The sequence below is a fragment of the Haematobia irritans genome, chromosome 1 (genome assembly GCF_050003625.1).
Source record: "Haematobia irritans isolate KBUSLIRL chromosome 1, ASM5000362v1, whole genome shotgun sequence".
NCBI lineage: Eukaryota > Metazoa > Arthropoda > Insecta > Diptera > Muscidae > Haematobia > Haematobia irritans.
Window position 1 is genome coordinate 229,692,527 of NC_134397.1, and position 22,975 is coordinate 229,715,501.

Below are 22,975 nucleotides of genomic sequence, written 5' to 3' on the forward strand. Positions count from 1 at the left end.
TAATTGTCCTCATCTAAAATGTTATTATATTGATAAAAAGAATTTTGTTTGAATGAAAAGACAATGGTCACGATTTAAAATGTTATGGTATTCATTAAAAATGTTTTTCTCCTAGTTAAAAGAACATGGTCACAACCTAAAATGTTTTGATCTTTATGAAAAAACTTTTTTCATCGTCGAAAAAAGGACGCCACTTGAGAAAAGAAAACACAACATTAACTTTATTTGTTTGTTTTTATTTATTTATAAACTAATTCATTGTTTATTTGTATTTATAATGCCGTTCAAGCAAACATCATATATTTTTACACACTCTATTTTATTTCAATTTCAACAATAAGTAATTATTCCATATTTACATCGTGCGCATCAAATGTACAAACACAGACATCATGTAACTGCAAATAAAAATAAATGATACCATATAGCAAAATGCAGAACAAAAAACAGGTACATTTTTTTCAATTACACTTTCCTTTTTTGTGTTCACATAAAACCACGTGCCACTTCTGAATAAATAAATTAACACAAAACACAGTAAATCCGTATTCTCCGTCCATTCCAAGAAACAATCAACACACGACTGACGCGCAAAATGAAAATCGTGTGTACCTGCTGAATGTTTTTATAAAATTCTTTTCGCTGCAAACAAGTTAAAAAATTAAATGGTCACGAAAAAAATGTAAATGGTCTTTATGGCCATGTAATGGTTCTAGACATGTCTATATTTAACCTATAAAAATACTTTTTTCCCTGTACAAAAGTAAAAAAATTGAATGGTCAGATACATGATTTTCCCGACCATTTAATGGTCTCAAATTCTATCATTTAAATGATAGAACATGTTTGCGCTATTTGAGAACCATTCAAATGCTTATTGCCACCATACATTTTTCTCCGCTCAAAAACTATTTTTACAAAGACAAAATACATGGTTTTCGCGGCAATTACATGCTCTAGATAAGCATTAAATGGATGCGGCAACCATGTCCAAACATGGTTTTTCTGTGCGTGTATAAGAATTTGTCAAATTTTGTTTACGTAGAAAATTTTGTCATAATTTTATTTCTATAGAAAATTTTCTCAAAATATTATTTCTATAGAAACTTTTCTCAAAATTTTATTTCCATAGAAAATTTTCTCAAAATTTTATTTCTATAGAAATTTTTCTGAAAATTTTATTTCTATAGATTTCGTTTTTTAAATTTTATTTTTATAGAAAGTTTTATCAACATTTTATTTCTATAGAAAATTTTCTCAACATTTTATTTTTATAGAAAGTTTTGTCAAATTTTTTTGTAGAAATACAAAGAAACTATAGAAATTTTAATATAAAAATTTTAATATAAATATAAAATAAACAAGTAAGGAAAGTCTAAAGTCGGGCGGGGTCGACTATGTTATACCCTGCACCACTTTGTAGATCTAAATTTTCGATACCATATCACATCCGTCAAATGTGTTGGGGGCTATATATAAAGGTTTGTCCCAAATACATACATTTAAATATCACTCGATCTGGACCGAATTAGATAGACTTCTATAAAATCTATAGACTCAAAATTTAAGTCGGCTAATGCACTACGGTGGAACACAATGTTAGTAAAAAACAAGTAAGGAAAGTCTAAAGTCGGGCGGGTCCGACTATATTATACCCTGCACCACTTTGTAGATCTAAATTTTCGATACCATATCACATCCGTCAAATGTGTTGGGGGCTATATATAAAGGTTTGTACCAAATACATACATTTAAATATCACTCGATCTGGACAGAATTTGATAGACTTCTACAAATCTATAGACTCAAAATTTAAGTCGGCTAATGCACTAGGGTGGAACACAATATTAGTAAAAAGATATGTGAAACATTTAAATCTGAAGCAATTTTAAGGAAACTTCGCAAAAGTTTATTTATGATTTATCGCTTGATATATATGTATTAGAAGTTTAGGAAAATTAGAGTCATTTTTACAACTTTAGTGACGATTTTACAAGGAAAATGTTGGTATTTTGACCATTTTTGTCGAAATCAGAAAAACATATATATGGGAGCTATATCTAAATCTGAACCGATTTCAACCAAATTTGGCACGCATAGTAACAATACTAATTCTACTCCCTATGCAAAATTTCAACTAAATCGGAGTAAAAAATTGGCCTCTGTGGGCAAATGTGTGTAAATCGGGCGAAAGCTATATATGGGAGCTATATATAAATCAGAACCGATTTGGCTGATATTTTGCAAGTTTTTCGAGACCATTTTATTGGAATTTGAGGAAGATCGGTTGATATACACGCCAATTATGACCAGATCGGTGAAAAATATATATGGCAGCTATATCTAAATCTGAGCCGATCTTTTCCAAAATCAATAGGGGTCGTCTTTGAGCCGAAGCAGGACCCTATACCAAATTTTAGGACAATCGGACTGAAACTGCGGGCTGTACTTTGCACACAAAAATACATCAACAGACAGACAGACGGACAGACAGACAGACGGACATCGCTAAATCGACTCAGATGTTAATTCTAAGCCGATCCGTATACCAAAAGGTTGGTCAATGATTACTCCTTCTTGGCGTTACATACAAATGCACAAACTTTTTATACCCTGTACCACAGTAGTGGTGAAGGGTATAAATATGGGAAACATTTAAATCTGAAGCAATTTTAAGGAAACTTTGCAAAAGTTTATTTATGATTTATCGCTCGATATATATGTATTAGAAGTTTAGGAAAATTAGAGTCATTTTTACAACTTTTCGACTAAGCAGTGGCGATTTTACAAGGAAATTGTTGGTATTTTGACCATTTTTGTCGATATCAGAAAAACATATATATGGGAGCTATATCTAAATCTGAACCGATTTCAACCAAATTTGGCACGCATAGCAACAATGCTAATTATACTCTCTGTGCAAAATTTCAACTAAATCGGAGTTAAAAATTGGCCTCTGTGGTCATATGAGTGTAAATCGGGCGAAAGCTATATATGGGAGATATATCTAAATCTGAACCGATTTCAAACAAATTTGGCACGCATAGCTACAATGATAATTATACTCCCTGTGCAAAATTTCAATTAAATCGGAGCAAAAAATTGGCCTCTGTGGTCATATGAGTGTAAATCGGGCGAAAGCTATATATGGGAGATATATCCAAATCTGAACCAATTTCACCCAAATTTGGCACGCATAGTTACAATGCTAATTCTACTCCCTGTGCAAAATTTCAACTAAATCGGAGTTAAAAATTTTGCAAGTTTTGCGAGACCCATAAAATATTCGGATGTACGGAATTTGAGGAAGATCGGTTGATATACACGCCAATTATGACCAGATCGGTGAAAAATATATATGACAGCTATATCTAAATCTGAACCGATTTTTTCCAAAATCAATAGGGATCGTCTTTGAGCCGAAACAGGACCCTGTACCAAATTTTAGAACAATCGGACTAAAACTGCGAGCTGTACTTTGCACACAAAAATACATCAAAAGACAGACAGACGGACGGACAGACAGACAGACGGACATCGCTAAATCGACTCAGAATTTAATTCTAAGCCGATCCGTATACTAAAAGCTTGGTCTATGATTACTCCTTCTTGGCGTTACATACAAATGCACAAACTTATTATACCCTGTACCACAGTAGTGGTGAAGGGTATAAAAATGTTCTCAAAATTTTATTTCTATAGAAAATTTTGCAAAATTTTAAAAATTTTAATTCTATAGAAAATTTTCTCAAAACAATAATTCTATAGAAAATTTTCTCAAAATTATATTTCTATAAGAATTTTTCAAATTTTGTCTCCGCAGAAAATTTTGTCAAAATTTTATTGCTATAGAAATTTTTCTCAAAATTTTATTTCTATAGATAATTTTTTGAATTTCTATAGAAAATTTTCTCAAAATTTTATTTCTAAAGAAATTTTTCTCAAATTTTATTTCTATAGAAAATTTTTTAAAATTTTATTTCTATAGAAAATTTTCTCAAAATTTTATTTCTATAGAAAGTTTTCTCAAAATTTTATTTCTATAGAATATTTGTTTCAAAATTTTATTTCTATAGAAATTTTTCTGAAAATTTTATTTCTATAGAAATTTTGTTCAAAATTTTATTTCTATAGAAATTTTCTATAGAAAATTTTCTCAAAATTTTATCTCTATAAATTTTTTTTCCATAGAAAATTTTCTCAAAATTTTATTTCTGTAGAAGATTTTGTCAAAATTATTTGTAGAAATACAAAGAAACTATCGAAATTTTATTTCTATAGAAAATTTTGTCAAAATTTTATATCTTTAAAATTTTTTCTCAAAATTTTATTTTTATAGAAAATTTTGTCAAAATTTTATATGTACAAAAATGTTTCTTAAAATTTTATTTTTATAGAAAATCTTCTCAAAATTTTATTTCTATAAGAATTTGTCAAAATTTTATTTTGCAAAATGTTATTTCTATAGAAAATTTTTGCAATATTTTATTTCTACAGAAAATTTTCTCAAAATTTTATTTCTATAAAAAATTTTAATTCTATAGAAAATTTTATCAAAACTAAAATTCTATAGAAAATTTTCTCAAAGTTATATTTCTATAAAAATTTGTCAAATTTTGTTTTCGTAGAAAATTTTGTCAAAATTTTATTTCTATAGAAAATTTTCTCAAAATTTTATTTCTATAGATAATTTTCTGAAAGTTTTATTTCTATAGAAAATTTTCTCAAAATTTTATTTCTAAAGAAATTTTTCTCAAATTTTATTTCTATAGAAAATTTTTTTAAAATTTTATTTCTATAGACGATTTTGTCAAAATTATTTGTAGAAATACAAAGAAACTATCGAAATTTTATTTCTATAGAAAATTTTGTCAAAATTTTATATCTACAAAAATTTTTCACAAAATTTTATTGTTATAGAAAATTTTGTCAAAATCGTATATCTACAACAAATTTTCTTAAAATTTTATTTTTATAGAAAATCTTCTAAAAATTTTTCAAAATTTTAATTCTGTAGAAATTTTTGTTAAAATTTTATTTCTATACAAAAATTGCAAAGTACCTCTTAGTTGGGAAGGAATATTTTGCAAAATCAACCAAAACGTCAAGAATTTACCAATCTACCAAACAATAAATAATCTGCCATGTTTGGTAGAATTCTACCAATTGTGGCAACCTCAAATTCCGATGGATTTAACTAACTTCTTTGATCTGGATGTGGATTATCTCAATGCCACTTACAATTTCTTTACCACATTCTTCTTTTTGCCCTTTCTATATTCATATCCTAATCCCCGGGTTTACAAAAACAACATTAGAAAATTCGATATTGCTTGGCAGAATGAGACCGCCACAAATACACTTTTCTTCAAATTTGCCAACTACTTCAATTTACGATGAAACTTACTGTGCCGAGTGCTAAGCATATGCAGACAACCTAACTTTTTTTTTTTTAAGAAAACAAAAGTATGAACACTTCTAGGCTAAGTGGAGATTTTTGGGCTAGAGTTACTGTGAATCATTGACTCTTTGGTTTTTTGAGCCTTGTAACATTTTCCATCATCCCGGAAGTGCATAAGTAGCCATCATGTAAAATGAAAATTGGCATTTTGTAGTGGCACTGCTGTTACGTGGCTCAGATGTTGCTGTTGTTACACTAGCAGCATCAGCAGCCGACATTAGGAAATTCCTCCACCCCAGCCCTCACCACATCAGTGGAGTATCAACAACCACCCAAAAGAGAAAAACAAAAACAAGTAAGTAAAGTCTAAAGTCGGGCGGGGCCGACTATATTATACCCTTCACCACTATGTACACCAAAATTTGTGTTACCATCTCAACTCCTTCAAATTTGTTTGGAGTTATTATGAAGGTTTATATTCCCATATTCAAATATCTATATCATAACCGATTTGAAGATATGTAGTCTATTGTGGGTTATGCTATATTATTTGTCAAAGTTATTTAAAACTCAACCATTCTGTGGAAAGTCTGGCATTACAGTGTGTAGGATATGATTACTATACTCAAAAAAGTGAACTCTCTATTTCACTAAAGTCATTATAACTTTATTTTAGTTCATGGAATTATTATGTTTGGAGAAAGTTTCCTCTACTCTAATAATTTTTTGTTACGTTAGTTAAATTAACTAAAACCGAGGAACAAAAATATACACAAATGAAGGATAAGGATTAACTAAATTCGTGTCTTCCACAAAATAGTTCAATATGTTATTTCTTGAAATTTGTAAATTTTACTACAAATGTGTTCATCATGAACTTCGTATGTCACTAAAGACATTCTTGCAATTTTGAACTCCAATTTTTTCCTTCAAACTACAAAATTTACTTTAACAAGTGAAAAAAATGTCTAATAAATTTGCTTGAATTTGTCGAAAAATATATACTTATTTTTATGACATCGGCGTGATGTTTAGTTACAATTTTCTAAAAATATTCAAAATTTTCTAAAATTTTTCTTCCTGGTGGGTTCACTGTTTTTTCAGTTTATATTGGGAAATCATCACTGAATTTTGTGTAAAATGTGGGTATTTTGGCCATATTTTTATAAACCGGAAGAACAACTATATTGAGGATTTATTTTAATCTGAACCAAATTAGATCACACTTGACACACTTAAATAGCGAATTAAATATATTCTCTGTAGAAACTATCAAGTTAATAGGAGGAAAATGCCATTAAAAATGGGATTAAAATATAAAACATTCTACCATACATGGGAGCTGTATCTAAATCCTAACCGATTTTGACCAAATTTGACATGCATAGTTAGAAGAATAATTCTGCAATCTCTGCAAAATTTCACGTAATTGGGAGTATAACGTTTGCCTCCGTGGTCATATGAGTGTAAATCGGGCGAAAGATATATATGGGAGCTATATCTAAATCTGAACAGATTTCCAAATTTGGCACAATTAACGATACTATAAAACGTACCTCCTGTGCAAAATTTGAAGCATGCCAGGGCAATACTAAGGCTTTTGAGGTAATATAAGTTCAAATCGGAAGAAAGATATACATGGGAGCTATATAAAAATCTGAACCGATTTCAACCAAATTTGGCACACATAACGATCCCATCCAACGTACCTTTCGTGAAAAATTTTAAGCATACCACCGCCAAAATCTTGGTTTTGAGGCCATATAAGTTCAAATCGGACGAAAGATAAACATGGGAGCTATATATAAATCTGAACAGATTTCAACCAAATTTCGCACACATAACGATACCATCCAACGTACCTTTTGTGCAAAATTTTAAGCCAATCACGGCAAAACTCTGGCTTTTGAGGCGATATAAGTGCAAATCGGACGAAAGATATATATGGGAGCTATATCTAAATCTGAACCGATTTGGCTGATATTTTGCAAGTTCTTCGAGACTCATTAAATATTCGGATGTACGGAAACATTCTACCATATTTCCCCAACTCTGGCGTACACATACATGGGAGCTGTATCTAAATCTGAACCGATTTTGACCAAATTTGACATGCATAGTTAGAATAATAATTCTGCAATCTTTGCAAAATTGCACGTAATTGGGAGTATAACTTTTGTCTCCATGGTCATATGAGTGTAAATCGGGCATAAATAAATAAATATGGCAGCTATATCTAAATCTGAATCTTTTGTTCAAAATCAATAGCGATAGTCTCTGTCCCAAGAAACCACCCTATGCCAAATTTGAGGACTATCGGACTTGAACTGCGACATGTACTATGAACACAAAAATACATGAACAGACAGACAGACGGATCGCTAAATCGACTCAGAATTTCATTCTAAGACGATCGGTATACTAAACCATGGGTCTCAGACTTTTCCTTCTTGGCGTTACATACAAATGAACAAACTTATTATACCCTGTACCACAGTAGTGGTGAAGGGTATAAACATATGCTAGCCAAATAGCAAATGTTCCTCATCCTTGCTGGTTAGGAAACTTCATACAAACAATCATGGTAAGCAGCTTCCTCCTTCTTCTACTTCTATAGCTGCTGCTGCTGCTTTTGATATTGCATCATTTCAATCGATTGGTATTGAAATTGTTTTCATATCAAAGCAACATATAAATGTGGTAAACGAGCGAGTGAATATTCGAACCATGTAATTTAAGTTACGTTTTTCAAATGGCAGATACTATTTAACTTTTCCTTCTTTCTATGCATTTATTCTGCTATCGATGACGATGTGACGACGAATCTAACGATGTGGAAAAAATTCCTCTCATATTCGAACACATTCTGAAAATAAAATATTTTTGGGAAATAAGGAGAATTAAAGAAAATATGTTTGTATAGAGTTAAAATATAATAAAATTTATAGATCATTATTTGTGCCGCCAAATAAATTATGTTTGTGTTTATTTGTTATATATTTACTATATAGAAGAATTATAAATGTTCCTCTCACTTTCGTTGCTTATTCTCACAAATTGCATTTATAAACATTGTATATGTTTGAATCCCAATATAATTTCTTTGATCCAAACTTCCGAATATGTATGTATTTGTTGCTTACGAGATATAAATTGCTCCTATAAACTATCTCCTAAAAAAATCAAACTTCTAATATTCAATAATTCTTTTCACTGCATCAATAGAATATTGTTCAAGGTAGCAGTAGCACAGATGTCGTACTTTTTCCTTGTCGTTATTCAAAGAAGCCAAAGATGATGGAAAAATATATTCGCAGCTATTTTTGTTTCGGCCTTAGTTAGGTATTTACCTAGCCAGCGATCGCTGGTACCATTGTCAATGACAGCCATGAAGAGCAGTAACAACAGCAGCAAACAGAGCGGGAAATCTTTTCAAAATAGTATATAATTCTAAAAGTGATTTGAGTCCTCCTCGTCATTTAAAATTCCTTTGATATTTTTTATGTCCAACTTCAATGAAATTTAACTGCCAATACTATGGACTTTTGTAATTGAATAAAATATTGATTGTTCGCCATTTAAATGGATATGTGTTAAAAGATTTTAATTTCAGTTTTCAAATTGAAAACTGTATAGAACAATTTTCGCAATATAATCCTCCTTCACAAATAGTCATGGTAATTAAATGAGATTTCACCGTTAGATACTTGGTAAAGCGGATTTTATAATACTGGATATTATTTCTATTATAATTAATTTTCAGTTGTAATTTTGTGGAAAATAAACAAATAGGGGGTAAAGACACATGTTAGTTTTAAAATTTGAATCACTACTACAAACGACAAATATCACCAATTTGTTTCGATTATGATCTTAATAAAAATATTAAATTAAAAATTAATTGATGCAATTGAGATTTTTATCAAAATAAATTTGCTCACGTAACAAGACATGGTTACCCAGCAAAAAAAGAGTCGCCAAAAAAGTTGTGAATATGCTCTTTTTGGATCCGGAAGTGGTGCACAATTGGCGCAGAAGCGATGAATTTAACATGGGTTTATCATAGGACGGATGTCCTCCATTTCAATAGCCGTTGCATTGAATTTGCATCACTTCTTAAGGTGTGATTCGAATTCAGTGTTTTGGATGTAAATTAAAAAATTCTGTGATATTTTATCAAATAAATAATTTTTATAATTTTTAATGTATTCTAACGCTTGTATGAAACGTTTGATCTCAAATATTTGCAAAAACTCACAATTTTTTCAGATTGGATTTAGCATTTTTTTCGGCGAAATATAAATAATTTGTACCATTTTATGAATTCTTACACTGTTTTAAACCTAACAGTTTGGCTAATAAGTCCCCGGTCTAACAAATAAAAACACATTTTTTTTGTCAAAATTCGTTTTTTTATTCAACATAGTTCTTTTCAAGAGCGATACAACGATTATAACGACCTTCCAATTTTGATACCATTTTGGTAGTACTCCTTCGGTTTTGCCTATAAATAGGCCTCAGTTTCGGCGATCACCTCTTCATTGCAGCCAAATTTTTTCCCTGCGAGGATCCTTTTGAGGTCTGAACAAGAAAAAGTCGCTGGGGGCCAGATCTGGAGAATGCGGTGGGTGGGGAAGCAATTCGAAGCCCAATTCATGAATTTTTGCCATCGTTCTCAATGACTTGGGGCACGGTGCATTGTCTTGGTGGAACAACACTTTTTTCTTCTCCATATGGGGCCGTTTTGTCGCGGTTTCGACCTTCAAACGCTCCAATAACGCCATATAATAGTCACTGTTGATGGTTTTTCCCTTCTCAAGATAATCGATAAAAATTATTCCATGAGTCTTTCCACGCTGCGGAGACGGTTCACCGGTCGCTGTCCGCTCAGCCGACTGTCGATTGGACTCAGGAGTGATGGAGCCATGTTTCATCCATTGTCATATATCGACGGAAAAACTCGGGTGTATTACGAGTTAACAGCTGCAAACGCCGCTCAGAATCATCAACACGTTGTTGTTTTTGGTCAAATGTGAGTTCGCGCGGCACCCATTTTTCACAAACCTCCTGCATATCCAAGTATTGAGGAATGATGAATATTGAACGTTCCTTTGATATCTTGAAGGCCTCTGCTATCTCGATCAACTTCATTTTACGGTCATTCAAAATCATTTTGTGGATTTTTTTGATGTTTTCGTCTGTAACCACCTCTTTCAGCCGTCCACTGCGTTCACTGTCCTCCGTGCTCATTTCACCACGCTTGAATTTTGCATACCAATCAATTATTGTTGATTGTCCCTAGGGCAGAGTCCGGAAACTCATTATTAAGCCAAGTTTTTGCTTCCACCGTATCTTTTCCCTTCAGAAAACAGTATTTTATCAAAACACGAAATTCCTTTTTTTACATTTTTTTCACAATAACAAAAGTTGCTTCACAAAAGACGCTCTATCTAACAAACTAATTGACTTACAGACGTCAAATTTTGACACGAATCATTTGAAGGTTGGTATTATATAAAAATAATATGCATTTAATACTAGCGACGCCATCTATGTGTCAGACCGGGGACTTATCAGCCAACCTGTTATTTGAAACAAATTAAAATATGAAAAAAGCCAGTTATAAAAAATTGAATTAAAAGAACTTCCTGTGTAGTTAAAATAAAGAACATCATTCGGAGTACATCTTCTGGAAGTGATTTTAAAGTTGTGCTGTTGGAAGAACTTCCAAATTTTTTGCTGGGTACTTGTTTTATTTTTATACCCACCACCATAGAATGGTGACGGGGGTATAATAAGTTTGTCATTCCGTTTGTAACGCATCGAAATATCGATTTCCGACTATATAAAGTATATATATTCTTGATCAGGGAGAAATTCTAAGACGATATAACGATGTCCGTCTGTCCGTCTGTCTGTCTGTCTGTCTGTCTGTCTGTTGTAATCACGCTACAGTCTTCAATAATGAAGCAATCGTGCTGAAATTTTGCACAAACTCGTCTTTTGTCAGCAGGCAGGTCAAGTTCGAAGATGGGCTATATCGGTCCAGGTTTTGATATAGTCCCCATATAAACCGACCTCCCGATTTGGGGTCTTGGGCTTATAGAAATAGTAGTTTTTATCCAATTTGTATGCAATTTGAAATCTAGAGGTATTTTATGCCCGTAAAGAGGTGTGCTAAAAATGGTGAGTATCGGTCCATGTTTTGGTATAGTCCCCATATAGACCGATCTCCCGATTTTACTTCTTGGGCTTATAGAACCAGCAGTTTTTATTCAATTTACCTGAAATTGGGAATCTAGAGGTATTATAGGACCACAAATACGTGTGTCAAAAATTGTGGGTATCGGTCCATGTTTTGGTATGGTCCCCATATAAAACGACCTCCCGATTTGGGGTCTTGGGCTTATAGGAACCGTAGTTTTTATCAAATTTGTCTGAAATTGGAAACCTAGAGGTATTTTATGCCCGTAAAGAGGTGTGCTAAAAATGGTGAGTATCGGTCCATGTTTTGGTATAGTCCCCATATAGACCGATCTCCCGATTTTACTTCTTGGGCTTATAGAATCCGAAGTTTTTATTCAATTTACCTGAAATTGGAAATCTAGAGGTATTGTAGGACCACAAATACGTGTGCCGAAAACTGTGAGTATCGGTCCATATTTTGGTATAGCCCCCTTATAGACCGATCTCCCGATTTTACTTCTTGGGCTTATAGAACCAGCAGTTTTTATTCAATTTACCTGAAATTGGGAATCTAGAGGTATTATAGGACCACAAATACGTGTGCCAAAAATTGTGAGTATCGGTCCATGTTTTGGTATGGTCCCCATATAAAACGACCTCCCGATTTGGGTCTTGGGTTTATAGAAACCGTAGTTTTTATCCAATTTGTCTGAAATTGGAAATCTAGAGGTATTTTAGAACCATAAAGAGGTGTTCCGAAAATGGTGAGTATCGGTCCATATTGTGGTATATCCCCCATATAGACCGATTTCCCGATTTTACTTCTTGGGCTTCTAGAAACCGTAGTTTTTAGCTGATTTGCCTGAAATTGTAAATATTCTGGTATTTTAGGCTCACAAAAACGTGCATCGGATTAAGTTTTTATCGGTCCATTTGGTAATGTCTCCATATAGACCGACTTCACTTCTTCAGGGTGTAGAAGGCGCTCTGATCATGAAAATTGCTTGAAACTCAATGTAAAATTTCCAGATTTTACTTCTACAGATTTAAGATTTCAAATCAAGACGTTATTTTATAATTTTCTTGCACACTTACAAGAGATGTTAATGATTCCTCTAAAACTCAAACAAAAATGGTTCTTATAAATCCAGAATCTGATATAGTCCTCATAGTTGAAATCTTTAAATTTATCTTCGGGAAGTGTCCTCAAGTCCTCAAGCCCTCCTGAAATTTCAAAGGAAACCCTAATATTTGGTTCATGGTGGTGGGTATTTAAGATTCGGCCCGGCCGAACTTACTGCTGTATATACTTGTTGTTTATAAATTCGTAACCATTACGTTTTCAGATCATGAACGCTGGTTGTTGTTTTGACAATACATGTTGTCATTTTAACGTTGTCAGATTGACACCCGTCTGTTCTTAGTTTGACAAAACATGTGTGTTGATTCACTTTCATAAACGGATCGTTTTGATATGGTGTGGTCATTTCAAAACGATCCGTTGGTTCATGATTTTTCCTATGGGTGAAATAACGAGGTGCCACTTTTTTACTAAATTTTTACTAAAAACCGGAAATAAGAAAATCATACCTTTATTCAAAATAAAAAAAACAGCGAACTCCATGTTTTGATGGAGTTCGCTGTTTTTTTATTCGGATTGATGTGAATTGCATCCTGTCAAAAGTTCGAATTTATTGGACATTTCTAACAAAAGTTATGTTATGGTTAATATTTTACTTAGCCTGTGTCTAAAGTTTTAAAAAATGTCCAATCCAAAAAGGGCAAACAGCTTTGTTCGATCTAAAGTGGTCTAAGTCATTTGTAGACATGTTCTATTATCACTATTTTGAGTTCGTACATACTAAAAAAAAATATATATAATAATATGATTTTATGACAGAAAATAAGGGAATTTCTAGGTGGAGCCACCGTGGTGCAATGGTTAGCATGCCCGCCTTGCATACACAAGGTCGTGGGTTCGATTCCTGCTACGACCGAACACCAAAAAGTTTTTCAGCGGTGGATTATCCCACCTCAGTAATGCTGGTGACATTTCTGAGGGTTTCAAAGCTTCTCTAAGTGGTTTCGCTGGAATGTGGAACGCCGTTCGGACTCGGCTATAAAAAGGAGGTTCCTTGTCATTGAGCTTAACATGGAATCGGGCAGCACTCAGTGATAAGAGAGAAGTTCACCACTGTGGTATCACAATGGACTGAATAGTCTAAGTGAGCCTGATACATCGGGCTGCCACATAACCTAACCTAACCTAAGGGAATTTCTATCTTATACGGGTTTTGAGAAATTTCAAAAAACAAAATTTGTTTCTTGTTTCCTGTAAAATTCACTTTTTAGACTTAGCGCACTTTGGAATGTAGACATAGATATATATTTTGTTTTTTAATTATATAACAAAAGGTATTATTATATTGTATTTAAGCATGAAGGATTGACATAATCTCAAGGAAACTATAAATAAACCGTTGCCCCTTTTAGAACAGATTATACCATGTATTTGTAATTACACTCCCAGTTAAGAAAATAATCGTGTTCACCCATTAGGCACTATTTGTTCATATTACTGTATTGCATACATCAACACGAAACTGATCTATAAAATGCTGCTAATTGGAAGTTGTCTAATGGGGGGAATTATTAAATGAAATTACTGGAAGCTAAGATTTGCAAACATTTATGATCACTTGTTAAATGGATTGGTAAAACGATGCTCGTTTTCAAATTCAGACACTAATTAAGAAATGGCATGTTTATGGATATATGCTGCCAGACATAAACCATAATCTCAAGTTAAAGGAGATAAAACTATCTGCGTATATCTACAGAATGAAAAGTAAATGCGTTTATCTATTAGGTTTATTACGATTTTTCAAAAGGAATTAGAAATTCAGATGAGACCATTTGATGAGTAACTGTATCTGTAAAAGGCAAAAAGAATACTTGCATAGTAGTAAGTAAAATATAATGGCAATAGCAAAAGAAATTTGACGTTTCCTGATATGAATCAAGCATATGAGTAATGCTTCGTAGCGCCCCCTGCTGTTAGCCATAATTAAAATTCCGCCTCTCATATGCAAATGTCATAGCAAAAGTAATCATTGTGGAATGGAATATTTGTGTTCCTATGTCTATGGCTGGTCAACATATCATCAATATATAGTATATAAATCATTTTTGTATCATTTAGGAAACCGATTGTGAGATAGACATACGGATGTAGAAATATATCGGGTAGGCTCATCAATTGTCTAAGACACATAATTAAATTCTCTAAGAGCAGTTATTTTAAATTTCAATGTGCAATATTATTTACATTATTTTCATTTTCATGTATATGCATAAATACTTTGGAAAAAGCTAACGTAAATTATAATTTAGAACATGAAATTAAAGACAATATTTATTTGTTACAAAAAATGTAATAATTTCCCAGCAAAAACTGGGTAAACACTAGTGATTCTTCCAGTAATATCGGTAATCAAAAACTTACTACTTGTAGTATTTCCTGGGATTTAAAAATAATAACTTAAATGTGTAGATCAAAAGTGATACTGGTATTAATAAAAGATTAATACCAGTAATTAAAATCATATCTTGAGGTCCGGGTTCGAATCCTGCTTAGACCCTATTTTTAAATTTATTATTTTGTTTTGTTTTTTATTCGTATTAAATATTAATAATTAAATTTTTGTTGAAAATTTGCTTTTTTCTTGACATTTTATTAAATAGAATAACCTCTACAGCGATTGTGGGCACCGTTAATAGTAGCGAAAATTACATTCCAGAAAAAAATTGTAACATATTAGTTTATAATAAAATATACCCTTGTTTTCTTAAGTTGTATAGTACATCATTTATATTGTAAAATTACAACATCGAATAAATCCATGCCATGGAGTAGGGTAGAGTGTGTTGCATTACAAAACAACAGGTCTGAGTTCGATTCCTCCTGGCGTCATAGAGATTTTCAAAGTACAAATTGTACCATAAATATAAACAGAGGGAGAGAAAGGGGTAGAAAAAGGCAAAGAAAAAGAGAGAATAAAATCTATAAATCGATATGAGAGCTGCAACTCACTCGCTCTTTTTGATTCTATTTATGGTAAACATATTATTTTTGGAGAGCTGGTATGCTTGCGACGAAGAACTTAGTTTTCGACTGCTGGTATGCTTGCACCGAAGTACTTTCCTCCAATGTCATGCCCATGTAAAAGTATTACTGGTGGTATATGTACGAAGAAGTTGTTACCTAATTTGGCGCAGGCATACTTGTACTCATACCTGGTAATGGGATTTTTTGTTGGGTTAGTTCATATATTTTAACTCTAAACATCCTAGGCGAATCATAATGAAGACAGCAACAAATTTTATAGGAAGAGTACACGATATTAGCAACGATACGCATGATAAAGACAATGAAGATAAGAGCTATTTCACAATTACATGATTTCCCAATAATCAAATCAAAATGTACAAACCCTTAACATATGTTCATCTATTAACAGAAAGATCGAAGTCATCAAACGTGTTTAATTACAACATATTTCAGATTGCCCAAAGGGCGCGCAATACAGTAAATACATTCTTCAGCAAGAAAAAAAATCAAAAATCAAGAAAAATCATCGAAGTCGAAATTACTGCATAAAAAGGCGTTGGAAAAGATTCTGATACTTGCTAAATTATATGTTGGTAAAGGGTGATTCTTTTGAGGTTAGGATTTTCATGCATTAGTATTTGACAGATCACGTGGGATTTCAGACATGGTGTCAAAGAGAAAGATGCTCAGTATGCTTTGACATTTCATCATGAATAGACTTACTAACGAGCCACAACGTCGAATTTTCAGTGAATGGGCCCTAGAAAAGTTGGCAGAAAATCCGCTTTTTTATCGACAAATTTTGTTCAGCGATGAGGCTCATTTCTGGTTGAATGGCTACGTAAATAAGCAAAATTGCCGCATTTGGAGTGAAGAGCAACCAGAAGCCGTTCAAGAACTGCCCATGCATCCCGAAAAATGCACTGTTTGGTGTGGTTTGTACGCTGGTGGAATCATTGGACCGTATTTTTTCAAAGATGCTGTTGGACGCAACGTTACGGTGAATGGCGATCGCTATCGTTCGATGCTAACAAACTTTTTGTTGCCAAAAATGGAAGAACTGAACTTGGTTGACATGTGGTTTCAACAAGATGGCGCTACATGCCACACAGCTCGCGATTCTATGGCCATTTTGAGGGAAAACTTCGGAGAACAATTCATCTCAAGAAATGGACCGGTAAGTGGGCCACCAAGATCATGCGATTTGACGCCTTTAGACTATTTTTTGTGGGGCTACGTCAAGTCTAAAGTCTACAGAAATAAGCCAGCAACTATTCCAGCTTTGGAAGACAACATTTCCGAAGAAATTCGGGCTATTCCGGCCGAAATGCTCGAAAAAGTTGCCCAAAATTGGACTTTCCGAATGGACCACCTAAGACGCAGCCGCGGTCAACATTTAAATGAAATTATCTTCAAAAAGTAAATGACATGGACCAATCTAACGTTTCAAATAAAGAACCGATGAAATTTTGCAAATTTTATGCGTTTTTTTTAAAAAAAAAGTTATCAAGCTCTTAACAAATCACCCTTTACAATGAAAAACCAATTTTAAAACAAGTATATACAGCACTAAGTTCGGCCGGGCCGAATCTTGAATACCCACCACCATGAACCAAATATTAGGGTTTCCTTTGAAATTTCAGGAGGGCTTGAGGACACTTCCCGAAGATAAATTTAAAGATTTCACCTATGATGACTATATCAGATTCTGGATTTACAAGAACCATTTTTGTTTGAGTTTTAGGGGAATCATTAACATTTCTTGTAAGTGTGCAAGAAAATTATAAAAAAGAAGTATATACAGCACTAAGTTCGCCCGGGCCGATTCTTAAATACCCACCACCATGAACCAAATATTAGGGTTTCCTTTGAAATTTCAGGAGGGCTTGAGGACACTTCCCGAAGATACTTTTTAAGATTTCACCTATGAGGACTATGTCAGATTCTGGATTTATAAGAATTTTTGTTTGAGTTTTAGAGGAATCATTAATATCTCTTCTAAGTGTGCAAGAAAATTATAAAATAACGTCTTGATTTGAAATCTTAAATCTGTAGAAGTAAAATCTGGAAATTTTACATTGAGTTTCAAGCAATTTTCATGATCAGTGCGCCTTCTACACCCTCAAGAAGTGAAGTCTGTCTATATGGAGGCATTACCAAATGGACCGATAAAAACTTAATTCGATACACGTTTTTGTGAGCCTAAAATACCAGAATATTTACAATTTCAGGCAAATCAGATAAAAACTACGGTTCATAGAAACCCAAGGAGTTAAATCGGGAGATCGTTCTTGTGGGGGCTATACCAAAATATGGACCGATACTCACCGTTTTCGGCACACCTCTTTATGACCCGAAAATACCTCTAGGTTTCCAATTTCAGACAAATAGAATAAAAACTTCGGATTCTAGAAGCCCAAGAAGTAAAATCGGGAAATCGGTCTATATGGGGGCTATACCAAAATATGGACCGATACTCACCATTTTCGGCACACCTCTTTATGGTCCTAAAATACCTCTAGATTTCCAATTTCAGACAAATTGAAAAAAATTACGGTTTCTATAAGCCCAAGACCCCAACTCGGGAGGTCGTTTTATATGGGGACTATACCAAAACATGGACCGTTACTCACAATTTTTGGCACACGTATTTGTGGTCCTACAATACCTCTAGATTTCCAATTTCAGGTAAATTGGATAACAACTTCGATTTCTATAAGCCCAAGACCCCAAATCGGGAGGTCGGTTTTTATGGGGACTATATCAAAACCTGGACCGATATAGCCCATCTTCGAACTTGACCTGCCTGCAGACAAAAGACGAGTTTGTGCAAAATTTCAGCACGATTGCTTCATTATTGAAGACTGTAGCGTGATTACAACAGACAGACAGACGGACAGACGGACATTGTTATATCGTCTTAGAATTTCGCCCTGATCAAGAATATATATACTTTATATAGTCGGAAATCGATATTTCGATGTGTTACAAACGGAATGACAAACTTATTATACCCCCGTCACCATTCTATGGTGGTGGGTATAACTAGACTCTCAGATCAAAAATCTGATCAGAATATCACAGAAAAGTGACAACCATCACTCAAGCCAAAAATAATCTATCAAAATTTGGAGAAAAGTTTACCAAACAAACTACTAAAGAAAAACATTTTATTTAGCAAAATTTTATTTCTATAGAAAATTTATGAAGTGCCTCTTAGTTTTCATAGTTTTGTGTCCAAAGAAACTTTTGCCAAAATTTTATCGAATTTTTGTTGCTACTAAAAATTGTGGCAAAATTTTGTTGCTATAGAAAATTTTGTCAAAATTTCTATAAACAATTTTGTCAACATTTTATTTCTATAGGAAAATTTGTCAAAATTTTATTACTGTAGAAAACATTGTCAACATTTTATTTCTATGGAATTTGTATTTTTTCAAATTAGAAATTAGAAATGAAAATTGTATATGCTATAGAAATTTTTGCCAAAATTTTATTTGTACAGTAATAAAATGCTTAAAACTGAGCTTTCAGCTTTAAGCTGAAATAAAAAAACAACAGCAATGTTTAAAGAACAAAAACCAACAATAACAAAACGAATAGAAAAATTTTATTACTATAGAAAATTGCTACAGAAAATTTTCTGAACATTTTATTACTATAGAAAATTTTGTAAATTTTTTTTCTATTAAAAATTTTGTCAAAATTTTATGTCTATACACCCTCACAAAAAATCGCTTCTGTAACATATACTCCCAAACATATTTTGCTTCAAGCATATACATTTTTGGGTATTGCCCAAACATTTATATGTTTGATCTCTTCCAATATATAATATGTTTGAAAGCATATTGGTCTAAACAATATATGTTTGGGTAGTCTAAGTTCCAAACATTTTGTATTTTTGCATCCAAATTCAATAATGTTGTCTTCCAAAAAACAATATGTTATTATGTGAACATATAATATGTTTGGAAGCATTTTGCACCCAAAAATATTATATGCTTAAAAAAAATTCTCCCAAACAATATTGTGCTCAAAATTTTATTTATTTATTTATATATTTACAATCATAATGAATTATGAAAATAAACAGGTAATATGGGTGCTAACAACATAGATTTTCGACCTGAATGCTCAAAATTTTGTTTCTGCCTAATTGTATATTCCCCCACATCTTTCTCACTTCCACGAGATTTTTTTGTTCTTAGCACCTTTTTCTGTAATACAAACATTGTAGAAGAAATTATTCAATTTTATGATTTTTTTATTTTAATTTTACCTTTTGCCGGACGGGGATTCGAACAGCGGACCACACAGTTTGCAAGGATCAAAGAAGTAGCTGATCAATTGCCCAAGGAAAAATAAAATGTTAATTTTGTAATAACAAGCAACAACCACCAACTTAATTCAATATCGCTCCCTGTTAAATAGCGCTCCAAGCTACTAAACACATATATGTTTATAGGCTATTTCTAAATTAATATATGTTTGCATCCAAGCATATTATATTTACAAACATTTTATGTCTCAAACATAATATGTTCTAACATATTAACATATATGTCCCAAACATGTTATGCTAGTTTATGAACATTTGTGTTCCAAACATATAATGTTTATAGCCAAACATATGAAAAACAGTCTTTTTCATCCGTGTATATATTTGGATTCTGTAATGATATAGATTTCGTATCTTTTTCATCATAAAAATAACTAGCACGTGTAGCAATTTGTATGTAATCCATCATCTTGGCTTAACATATGTGTGAATAGACATAACATTAACTAGAGCTTACGGTCAAAAATTATTACTATGATTAGATTTAAAATGCATAGGATCATTAGAATCAAACTAAATTAAAAATCTAATGTAGAAGAAGCTGTGGATGATGATAAATTGTTCTAAGTGGAGTATGTGGAGTAAAGTTAACATAGAATTTAAATCTATCTTCGTCATCATTGTCAGTTTGCTATGCAAGAATGTCAGTTATAGCTCGTCAAACCTCCTGCTTTTGGAAAAACTCCTCACGCAAAAGTACTTAAGAACAATTCATAGTTTGGAAATATCTTGCCGAATTGCATGATGGAAGAAAATCTAATGGAAATTAAAAATAGAAAATGAATTTTTCACATTTTCCACAGAATCTCCATAACAGGTATTCTGCCCATTTGAAATGGTTAAAGTGTTGGCCACACGGCAACATTAACATGCCTATATGTACTATTATATAACCTTAACCATTATCAGACATGAAAAGTTTTTTTTTTTTTTTTTTTGGATAGATAGTGATGCATTAACTGTCATGGCACGGTGGGCTAACCTTTTTGGGCGAACTGAAGTATCCTTGAACATTTTTAGCTCCCGTAAAGCAGCGGCAGATTGTATGTATTGAAAATTAAGATGCAAACGAAGGAATATTTTAAGACTCCAAATTACTTGAAATGGTCTATGAAAAATTCCAAAGAGGAAAGGAAACCGTTTCGTTCTTACTACAAGGTGGTTTCCTTGAGTTAAGTTCATGGTGTTAACTTCAGTTGAAGATCAAAAACACTTGATTTTCCGCTCTATGTTTACATAGGACCCAATGATGAGGTGCAAGAATGATGACGGTAATGATGGTTGCTGCCATGGTGATGAGGATGATGTTTATGTCCATTCTCTGATTTGAGAGTTAACTTTTTCATGGAATAGTCATGGCAATGTAAAAACCGTTTATGATGATGCCTTTGCATGCCAATGCAAAACCACAAAACAGGTGGATATTCAAAAAAACATTTTGCAAAACCAAATGCCCAGCCAGATATCAAGCAAGTAATCCTTTTTTCACAGGAAGCCACAGAGGCCTTCGACAATGGAAATGTAAAATTCATTACTTCGAGTTTTCTATTTTTATGGAAAAATACCAAAGCTTGGGCGAAAGCCTAAGATCAAGTAAAGTAAATCAAAGGGTAAACTCTAGTTATTTAGTTAGTATATTATACTGATCATAGAAGACATCTTCAGAGTACTCTTTATTTATAAGGACCACTTAGGTTAGTTTAGGTTAGGTATAGTGGCAGCCCGATATTTTAGGCTCACTGAGACTATTCAGTCCATTGTGATGCCATAGTGGTGAACTTCTCTCTTATCACTGAGTGCTGCCTGATTCTATGTTAAGCTCAATGACAACGGACTTCCTTTTTATAGCCGAGTCCGAACGGCGTTCCCAATTGCAGTGAAACCCCTTAGATAAGCTTTGAAACCCTCAGAAATGTGACCAGCATTACTGAGGTGGGATAATCCACCGCTGAAAAACTTTTTGGTGTTTGGTGGAAACTGGGTTTGAACCCACTACTCTGTGTATGCAAGGCGGGCATGCTAACCATTGCACCACGGTGGCTCCTACTTTATTTGTACGAACTTTTGGTTTTATATATTTGCACAAAAAAAGTTTCTTCCCAAACGAAATTCAGACCAACAATTTGACTTTGTGAAGAGTAATCCGTCCTCGGCCATTGGTTTTCCTGATTTCTGGGAAACAACTGTCAAACAAATGGTAGGGTACCACTCACAATTGACTTCTGCGTTGTTATAGTTGTACGATTGCGACATATAGAGTTTTTCATGCAATATTGGTCCCAAATATTACTAAGGTTGTGTCAATCTCACGATATTCCACATGTCGATCTTGCAATATCAGTTGGAGCACAGAACTAACACAGAACCGGAACAACAACTGATTTTGAAAAATCTTCTCGAAATAGGTCGTTTGAAACACTAGGATTGCTTACATATGAAATATTAAAGGAAATTCTCAGATATACGGCTAAAAGTTCGGCCATAGCCGAACTCCATTCCACCATGGATTGGTGGAGTGCAGATCTGGATATAGTTTTGCAAATAGATCTATATGTATGAGACATGTCGGTTTATATGGGGACTATATCAAAACCTGGACCGATATAGCCCATCTTCGAACTTGACCTGCCTGCAGACAAAAGACGAGTTTGTGCCAAATTTCAGCACGATTGCTCCATTATTGAAGACTGTAGCGTGATTACAACAGACAGACAGACAGACAGCCAGACAGACAGACGGACATCGTTATATCGTCTTAGAATTTCTCCCTGATCAAGAATATATATACTCGGAAATCGATATTTCGATGTGTTACAAACGGAATGACTAACTTATTATATCCCCGTCACCATCCTATGGTGGTGGGTATAAAAAGATATGCATATTAGGGGTCTACCATTAACATTTACCTTTTAACCTTTTTTGTCCTTACTTT